Here is a 10,760-nt window from a genome sequence, read left to right on the forward strand (position 1 = left end):
CAAAGCTGCCAAAATAGGGGTATTTACCGTATTTCCTAAGTGAAACCTAATGTTTGATTCTTTTTTTCCTTTACTAAAGCCTACTATTTACTTGTAATTCACTTGAATTATAATCATTGTCAACTCAATCATATTCTAGTCAATGGGAAGCCTGGTGACACGAGGTTATCTAGTCAGTGTTGGACGATGGTTATAAAACATTATAGGAATAAAATAATGGTCATGAAGATAATCAGTAAATAAACATTAATACTGTATCAGCCAGCTTTGTTGGTTTTTGCTTTATTTTTGAGGGGCGCTAGCCCCTCCTATATATATGCCCAGCTTTGTGTGTTTGTGTGTACCAAATGTAAGATGATTTGATTGGCTGAGATGATATATGATGATGTATGACGATTAGGGTTGTCCCGATCGGATTGGGTGATCGGGAATTGGCTCCGATCACATGATTTTCAAAAGATCGGAATCGGTGAGAAAAGGTCGGATTTTTTATTGGCTAATGTAAATCTCCAAGAAAGATGTATAAGATAAGCAATGAGATTTTGTAAAACGGTTGTGTTTATGCTAGTTGTTTTCCTTCTGGTCCCAGTCAGAGATCATCAAACAAAGACACACTCAGAGGCGTGAAAGACACATATGATGAAAACAAAGGAAATGCAACCCCCCCAATTGGATCGGGAAAGATCGGTATATCTCAAAATCAAATGATCGGAATCGGATCGGGAGCAAAAAACGTGACCGGGACATCCCTAATGACGATAAGAGTTCCCCTCACTTCACACAAGTGTGATTTCTTTTCAAACAAACTGAAAACAATTTGAAACTCAGCTCGACATTAAAACATGGTAAAAAAATCAATTTGCTTATTAATTAATCTGAACAAAAAGGATGATACACACAAAATGCTGCATTGCCAGTAGCTGCCGGGATTTCTAGCCTATACTCTGGATTATTTTTTCTTCTATTATTCAATTGATATTATAGGTTCATGTTCAATCAACAGAGTAGGCTAAAATCCTCAGTGTTATCCATATCCATCTCACTCTGAAAGCATACAAATGAACCAAATGGACCTGCATGCTCAGAGAGTTGCTCTCAAACACAGGGATCTTACTGCATTGTGCAAATGTACACAGAGAGACATATGTTATAGATCTTACAATTGTGTGTGTGTGTGTGTGTGTGTGTGTGTGTGTGTGTGTGTGTGTGTGTGTGTGTGTGTGTGTGTGTGTGTGTGTGTGTGTGTGTGTGTGTGTGTGTGTGTGTGTGTGTGTGTGTGTGTGCGTGCGTGCGTGCATGTGCGTGTGCGTGTGTGTGTGTGTGTGTGTGTGTGCATGTGCGTGTGTGCGTGCGAATGTCTCAGTGGTTGCAGTATAAGAGAGCTGTTGGTTCCATTGGTTGAGTCTTGGAGAGCAGGCAGGGTGGACTGACAGGTCTATTCCCCTCGGAATGTGAGGGGATTGTCTCTCTCTGCTGCACCTGAGCCTCCCTGCCGACTTTATGGGCTGACAGCAAACTTCCTCAGACCTGAATAACAGGATTTTCTCCCCGAAATCCTCCTCAATACGACAGATCTGTGATGGCTTAGCTCCTGGGTCCTCCGAATAAAGCAAGGAGGAAATGCTAAACTATTCACACAAAAGCATGGAATATGTAATTGTCATATTCTACTTCTGTGCTCTATCTGACAAGCATGTGGAAAAGTGTTGTTTAGCCAATTAATAAATACGCCAAGTGTTAGTCCCACTAGGATAAATACTCAACTCAGAGGACCTTACTGTGAGAGATTTAACATCACAAGGGTGTTGTGCTGTTGTTTTTGTTGTTGTTTTTTGCCCTTGAAGCTGTCAGAAACTCCTTCTCCTACTATTAGGCTTTAATAGGTTGTGTTTAACCTTCATATTTGAAGTGAAAGTATATTTAAACATTATAGAAATCACATTGAGATTTATAAAACAAGAACAAATTACTCTGACGTCAAGCTCATGTGACCATGACTCGCAGCTATCTCCAAATATGGAGCGTGTTGTCTAACGTTATTGTGTCGTCAATAGCATCAAATCAGTCAGCTGACAACGGATTTGTGTGAAAATCAACCGATAATCAGCAGTAGGTTGCTTATCACTCAAAATCTCGAATACAATCGAGCCAGCAGGCTCGCCTGGAGCTGACTGGCTCCGATTAGGAAACACGGAGACGTCCGACGTGATGTTGGTCGCGTTGTCCGACTATTACTAACCGTAATCCTGGCTAAATTTAACCGGCCATGTCAGTCCCCTAACCTCATATCACCGTGGTTTTAACCGACCATTTAAGTCAGTCAGTTTCACGATGTTTTGGCGGCAGTAATTTCACTTCCGCGTTTCCTAATCGCAGCCAGCACATGCAGTAGGCTCCAGGCGAGCATGCTGGTTCGATTGCATTCAAGTGATAAGTAACCTAGTGGTGATTATCGGTTGATAACATTTGAAGCGGGTGCAGCTGAGCTCCATATTATGGGCACAAAAGGGACAAGGACTGACACACAGAGATCTCTATATATGGCGCATATCAGTCGTATCGGTGGTGGCGGAGCAACATACTGAAGCTGTGAGGGCCCACGGAGCGCGGACCTCTAGTGAAATAATAATCCTGTTGAGTGTTTCACTAGCGCGAGGCGCAAGCAGGGAAGCCATAGTGTGTTCTGAATGAATGCAGTCTAGAGTGGACCTTTAGGGCTTTTCTGTGTGGAGTTTGCATGTTCTCCCCATGTCCCCTAGGGTAGGTAGTAGGTACCCTCACAAAAAACATGCAGTAATCCTGGTCTGATGGAGGGGAAAGGAACTGGTCGGAATAACATGTTCCTTCCACGTGCTACGTCTGACTGGGGAAACTCTCCCCTGTCAGGTGAAAAGAAGCAGCTTGGACTCCTCAAGCATAGAAAGAAGCATGAGGTCAGTCCGCTGCCCCCCCAGGTTAGCAGAAGAAGTGTAGTGCCCAGGATTACATTAGACAATACACTACCCTATACTATAGGGTGTGTAGGATGGGTGACAAATTCCAAATGTACTTTGTCAATGAATTTAGCTTTCTCTCTCCATTCTGTCATAAACTATAGTAAAACCAAACCAAAAGAGGGCGGCGGTGGCTCAGGGGGTAGAGTGGCTGGATGGTAACTGCAAGGTTGCCAGTTCGAACCCGGGCTCCCCCAGAGTTGGTGTCGAAGTGTCCTTGCACTATATATTTCTAAAACTATGAAGGTTTCTAGGTGAAAGTGCTTTTTTGACGTGCCAATATCTGCCATTGAGCCCCATTATACATTTCTCAAATTTGAAAGCACTATATATTTCTAAAACTATGAAACATTTCAAAGATTCCATTTCAGGCAAACATGTCCACCGTAAGATGAACCTAAATAGGTTTGAATGGGGTTTCTATAGGTGTAAGTATGTAGGACTAGTAGCATGCCAAAGTTTGTGCTGTTGCCATTGAGAATGCATTGGGCGTTTAAGTTAAATAACTCAGAAACTACAAATCATTTCAAAGTAAAAAGTTCCAGCATGTGTCTCCACAGTAAGCTGAATTATAAAATGTGTGAATAGAGTTTCTAGGTGAAAGTAATGTTTTGACGTGCCATAGAGCTGCCATTGAGCCCCATTCTAAATTTCTCAAATTTGAAAGCACTATATTTCTAAAACTATGAAACATTTCAGGCATGTCCACCGTAAAATGAACCTAAATAGGTTTGAATGGGGTTTCTAGGTGTAAGTATGTAGGACTAGTAGCATGCCAAAGTTTGTGCTATTGCCATTGAGAATGCATTGGGCGTTTAAGTTAAATACGGGGGGGGGGGGGGACATATTTTGACAGCAGAAACTGCCTATCATAATTTCTCCCTATTCCAAAGCTCCCTATATTTAAACTATTTTCAGCAATGGTACATTATATATTTAAACTATTTTCAGGAATGGTACACTTATTTTTTCAGTGGGTAGATCTTGATGAGCTGGTCATTTTGAAAGTAGATCTCACGTCATAAATGTGTGGGCACCCTTGCATTAGATGATTTATAGACACTGGGTTGCAAAATCAAAAGTGTGTGTGTGTGTGTGTGTGTGTGTGTGTGTGTGTGTGTGTGTGTGTGTGTGTGTGTGTGTGTGTGTGTGTGTGTGTGTGTGTGTGTGTGTGTGTGTGTGTGTGTGTGTGTGTGTGTGTGTGTGTGTGTGTGTGTGATGGCATTCAATGTTTGTGTTTACACACAAGCTTCACACCCGTGTGAAGTGAGGGGCGCTCTTATCATCATACATCATCATGCATCATCTCATACTGGCCAATCAGAATGCCTGTTGCCTGTGATTGGTTAGCTGAATTTTCCCTTCAATGTCAATGCCGTTTGATGATTAATTTGTCATATTCAGCGGAATTCTGACGTCATTTCTCCGTTCATTGTCAATGGCAAATCTTGAGACGTGTGGGGACAAAAGCTGTTTATAGAAGGGCTAGCGCCCGTTAAAAATAGCTTGTTGTGATCTGCTATTTTTCCTGCTTTTTGTGCACCACTGTGGAATGACAAAATAGGGAACTGAAGGGATATTTAAAATAAAATAAATATTAAAATATATATAAAAAAATCACACCTGTGTGAAGTGAGGGGCGCTCTTATCATCGTACATCATCATACATCATCTCATTCCGGCCAACCACAATTTGCGTCCTCACCTTCGTCATCAATGTTTGTGTTACGCGATGTTTGTGTTTACACAAACCCTCAAAATTGTCCATTCATTGTCAATGCCATGGCATTTTAAGGTTTGTTTAGGACAAAGTTTGTGCGCACACACCAAAAGCTGGACATAGGAGGGGCTAGCGCCCCCCAATAATATTTACTGGGTAAATATCCGCTAGCTGCAGTATGAAATCTGTTATGGAGTGAAAGTGGAAAAAAATTGTCAATAGTCAATAATCAAACTGTATAGTTATAGCAATTCCATAATTATGTGAGTCAGTGGATGAAGCTCTCCTTCAAAAGACTAGGACACAATATTGGTCATGTGGCAGAGAGTGCTTAAATTCAGTAGCTACACGAGATGAAATTCAGGAATCAAAGGTCATTTATTTTAAAACAAATAAACTAGAACCTTACTTACCGATGCATAGAAAATTCAATCTGTTAAACTAACAGTGCAGAAAGAACTTCCAAAAATCTCATCAATATACCTACACGAAAACAACTTACCATGACAGATTCCACTGGGAATATTGATTGGCTTTATAATTGACTAAAGAATCCTCAATTTTAGGAGACTATATGAGAGCACCCCACAGACAGCTTGTACAGTATGTGACCAGAATGGAAAATGCTCCCCAAGGTGTACTCACGGTCAAGTTATTAGTAGTCCTATCTCTTCAACCTCTGATCATTTTGAGGATTGCTTGACATGACGATGATGGGCTGCATATTTGTTATTATTACACAGCTTATTGAATACCAATTGATTGGTCAATCACTGAATTCAGCAGTGTTATTTCTTGATAATGACCGCTTGGCTCAATGACAGACCGCTGTCTAATCAAAGGCTCGGACTCGGAGCACCTGCTCATATCAATTTGCTCTGCTTGAAGCGTTTGGGGCAGTGAAACCTCTCTCAAATAGAGACTGTGAGCTTCCTGAGAGACAGGGTGAAACAATTTGATAAGGTTTGGTTGCCCCTTGTCCATTACTTATGTAGAAACAATTAATAGACAGGATACCACTGATATGGTTGACTGTACGCCATTTTCTTTTCAGATGTTTTCCATGAGCATTTCATCATCTTACTATTTTATTCACCGCATGTCACTGAGCAGTATGGGTGGGAGGGTTGAGGGTTTTCTTTCTCTTTTTGTCTTTGTATTTATTTAATTTTCATTTTTTTTTCATTTTTCATTTTCTATAAAAGAAAAATGTATTTCATATCATAATGTTTGTGTAACAATTTATAATCTGTTCTCAATAAAAACGTATTTGACAAAATAGAGACTGTGAGCGAATATAGGAGGTGTGAACGACGTCGCTACACGGCGTGTTGTCCGTCGCAGTACGTCAGGACAGTTTATTATCCCTTGCATAGTTACTTGACAATTGCAGTGGTCTTTTTACTAATGGCACTAATTTGAGCACTTCCAATATTTTTGGGACCATGATATTTTATCAATGGAGCCACAGAAAATGCCCTATAAGAATGTTGACCTGTTAACCTGTCAAAAGCCTTAATGAACCTAACACGGTGTGATGTGCACGGGATAGACATTCTAGTTAATGTAGTTATGACCTAATACCAGTCACAAGGGGAAAATGTGTCCCTTGTTAATCTTGAAATAATAACACAACAATTATAAGAGCAATGACACAGAATTGCATTCAAGTATCACAGCCTTTCACATCTTGGGATTTGTATTGCATTTCTCTTGACACTAATGCATTTCGTTGTGGTCATGATTTGTTTGTATTGAACAAATGCTCCTCTTTCATTATTAACGTAATTAAGGACCAAATTAGCATTCTGTGAAGATGTGTAATGAGCAGCTGCAATTTCCATGACTATAGTCTAGCTAGATAATAATACAATTGTTGTTGCTCATTAGTCTTAGCATGTACAGTAGGATGATCACCACTAAGCTCTCAAACCCAAAACTCAATTGACTTATCAGTGTTTATCTAATGACAAAACAATAAATCTGTAAAACCATATGGAATATGGATCCATGACAAAATAACTCTGCCACACAAAGTACAATTTTGGCGTACTGTACAGGCCTGCATAGCGTGGCAAGCCTAGGCTCGCTGCTAAGTATAAGTCAGGCATAACATTATATGTATTAAGTTATCAATTCATTAGTTCATGCGATTGATTGCAAACATAACCAGAAGCGTGCGTGCGTACAATTATACATTACAAGCCAGCATTCAATTATAAACACACACACACACACACACACACACACACACACACACACACACACACACACACACACACACACACACACACACACACACACACACACACACACACACACACTATAATGTGCAAACAGATGACACGGCCATGCTCCTCTTCCTGAGACCATTTTTATTGTTTTCTGTGAACTTCCTGCCATTCCAGAGATCAAAGAGCGAGAGAGAGAGAACAAAGAGCTAACAACAAATCTGCCACAAGCAGAAGTGAAATAAGGAAGTGTCTACTTGCCTTCCTTAGAGAATATATTCCACCAGGATATGTAATCCTTTTTATCAGGCTACCGTATAACTTACAGACATGGCTTCTCAGCGATAAATCTGTCTCTGACACATAGGACTTCAAAGTGTGTCAACAGACTTCTCTCTATGTCTATCATATAGATCAATCTCTAAGAGGGATTTGTAGAATGCTCGGATGGATTCTTGTTGAAAAAATGTATGCTACATGACATGTACAGTATCAGCACAGGTATAGCATACATAATACAGTGAATGTCCATAAAATATATTGTTATTGGCATCATGGATTTTAAGGATCATAAACTGTGTGAATCTGTGTATTAACAGATTGAATAGATACAAAAATGCATGATGATATAACACCGCTTTATAGGATTTCTATACATTATGATTTTATAACCTTTGTTACAAGTTCTTAATCCAACATTAAAATTAGTTTATGGGAGGGCTGGCCCATTATGACTCATAATAACCATTATTATGAGTCATGGCCCATTATAACCATAAACAAACCTGATACACCCATATACTGTATAGGCATAAGATCTGGTTGTCTGTAGCCACAGATCCGACCGTATGTGCATATCCAACCGACTTCAAACTCTGTGCACACATCGCCACTTGAATCTATAGAAAGTCGAGGAAAAACAAAAACGCTGCTACAATTTGAACATCCCTGGAATGAGGTGACAAGAGAAGGACTGGCATATCTGCAGGCTCGTGAAAAGTATGCAAAGAGGACAGAGTGTTACTGTTGACCACTTCCAAGCTGAAGCTAGAATTGTGGCTGAAATAATTGTATTGTGAGTATAGGATAGCACAAAAGAGTCCTTGAAATGCTCTGTTACATCTCAGGGGGTATTTCTACCCATCTTTATTTAGAGGATGTCCAGGATGGAACTCAATTTAGACCTCACTCTCTTCTCAAACAGATTCCAGGGACTTCTCACTTCTACAACATACTGTATCTCTATCTGTGATATTAGATCAAGAGGTTTTGTTTCCACATTGTATATATGCTTTTTTATTAGAATCTAATTATGGGACCTTGCCTGTTGATACTGTATGGAGGAATGACATACCAAATCTAGATCCAGATTGGAGCTGGGACACTAATGTTATGCTGTCTTCTAGGAATCCTGATCATCAACAAATTCATCTAAATTCTGTTCATCGAACGTACTTGACCCCCCGTAGATTATGTGCTATGAGGATTTTAAATAATCCCAACTGCACTTTCTGCACTTCGAACACCATAGGTACATTCTTCCATTCGGTTTGGGAGTGTCCAAGTGTTCTCACATTTTGGAATATGGTTGCTGCTAATCTTTCGATTATTATACAAATTAACATTACACCCTCTCCATCTTTATTCATATTAAATGATGTATCCCAGTTGCCATTAAATAATGGCGTAACGGCCGCAAAGAAGATGGTTGCTACGCGCTGGAAACCTCCTCATACATAATTGACATCTCGCCAATGGGCTTTAACCTTTCTAGATATCATCTATCAGGAGATGTCAACGGCAAGATTACATGGAGCGAAAGAGGAAAACATTCATATTTGGTCTGGTATTGCAGATATGGTCAAGGACATGATTTAGTCTTTATTTTCCTATTGCACAGTGGTAGGAATCTTGCAGGCACAGGTGTGCATTTTGTGACATCTTTGGTCCCGGGGGGAGGGGTGGGTGGGATTGTTTGTTTGTTGTTTGTTTTTGTGTTCCTTTTATTTTGCTGTTGTACGTGTATTGTGTTTTGTTTTCTTTATTCATTCATGGCGTTGTAACATGTTTGATTGTGCTATTTTGTCTTAAATAAAAAATCACACCCGTGTGAACTGAGTGGTGCAACTCCCCTCTCCCCCTGTCTCTCTCTCTCTCTCTCTCTAATTAGCAGGCAACAGTGCAACACTATCTCTCTCTCTCTCTGTTTCTGGCACAACAGCGCCACTTTTGCCCCTACTGGTACTCATAGTCACATACAGTAGGTGTTACGGCCGCAGGCCTGTATTCTGTCTGGGTCTGTGTTGGTGCGCGCAGCGTGCGCCCCGTTGCCTAACCCCTCCCTGCAGATCCGTCAGCGCAGCCATTGGTGGGGAGCGTTCCCGTCGCTCCACCATTGGTCGCTCGCTCCGCATCCCACTGCTCCAACCGGCATCTACACCTGAGTCCACCTGACAGCATAAAGGCGTCCTGAAGCCTTCATTCCAGGCCGCTGCCCGTCAGCTGATCTCCAGAGTGGAGTAAGCTAGAGGCAGTGCGCCCTCCGTGTAGAGAGAGAACTCACGGAGTAACACCAGTTTGCAAGAGTTGCATTAATCTATTGAGTGAAACCCCGTCCGTTGCTACATCTAATGTTAAAGTGCATAACACTGTCATGAGCAAGAGCAGGTAGTATTCATATAGTATTTCATGTTAGTTAGCTAAAGCAGGCTCCTCACCAATGTACTTTTGTTTGAGTTAGGATAAGAATAGAGTAGTCAGTTAGGCTCACTTGTTTTCATTAATAGTTAGTCAGATTCGGGAAGTGTTTCGGTTAGGACTAAGAGTTATAGGATGTTTTGATCCGTTCTTTGATTTAGGACCTGCACAGCTCTGCTCGCCCTGTAAATTGCACTTGTATAGCACGTATATTGTATTCCACTAACCTGTACGCCACACAAAGAGTAATAAAACTTTGGCATTTTACCACCTTGCCTTATTCCAACAATAACCGTCCTAGACTCGGTGAGTCGTAACAGTAGGTGAAGACAGACGGACATTGCTGTTCCTTGGAGTGGTTGCACCACTCAAAAACATTTGATAACAAAAAACATACTGTATCTTTACACTACAATAGAGCACTGAAGTCTGGTGCAAATCCACGGGTTCATGTACCTTTTTGCATTGTAATCCCCATAGGGGGATTTTAGATCGCCTCATATAATAACTGTGTTTGAAAAATAAACAAATCATCCAGGCCGCTTCACTCATATGGATATGAAGAATCAACTGACTATTTGTTACTGCTACTGAATTAGTTACATTTTCGCTAGAAACAGACTGTATCATATAGGAGTGACAATAACGCAGAGACAGCTTGTTTATTTTTGGACCAAAACGCTAATATGAAACGATTTTATAAGATGAGCCCATGTTATTCTCCATAGAGAAATTATTATGGCCATCAGTAGAGAAATTACTTCCGTGAACCAGGGGAATCAAGGGGACGAGCGAGTGACGTCAGGACTTCGGCGCTCTATCCTGTTTTCACCGGTCTGGAAGTGCTGGAAATTAGTGCTATTAGTAAAAAGACCACTGCAATTTTCAAGTAAGGGATAATATACGCTGCACCGGTAGTTGTTGAGACATAACGCCTGACACGATGATTAAACACTAAGACCTAAGCCGAGGTGTTTATACATCCTGAAGGGGGTTATTTCTAAACAATATTGGTGCAGCGAATATTATCCCGCTTATTTCACGGCTAATTAAAACCATCTATCAATTACACACCCCATGAAGCCATCATGGGGAGTTTTTGTCACATTGCTAATTGAT

This window comes from Electrona antarctica, assembly GCF_951216825.1.
Source record: "Electrona antarctica genome assembly, chromosome: 16".
Taxonomy (NCBI): Eukaryota; Metazoa; Chordata; class Actinopteri; order Myctophiformes; family Myctophidae; genus Electrona; species Electrona antarctica.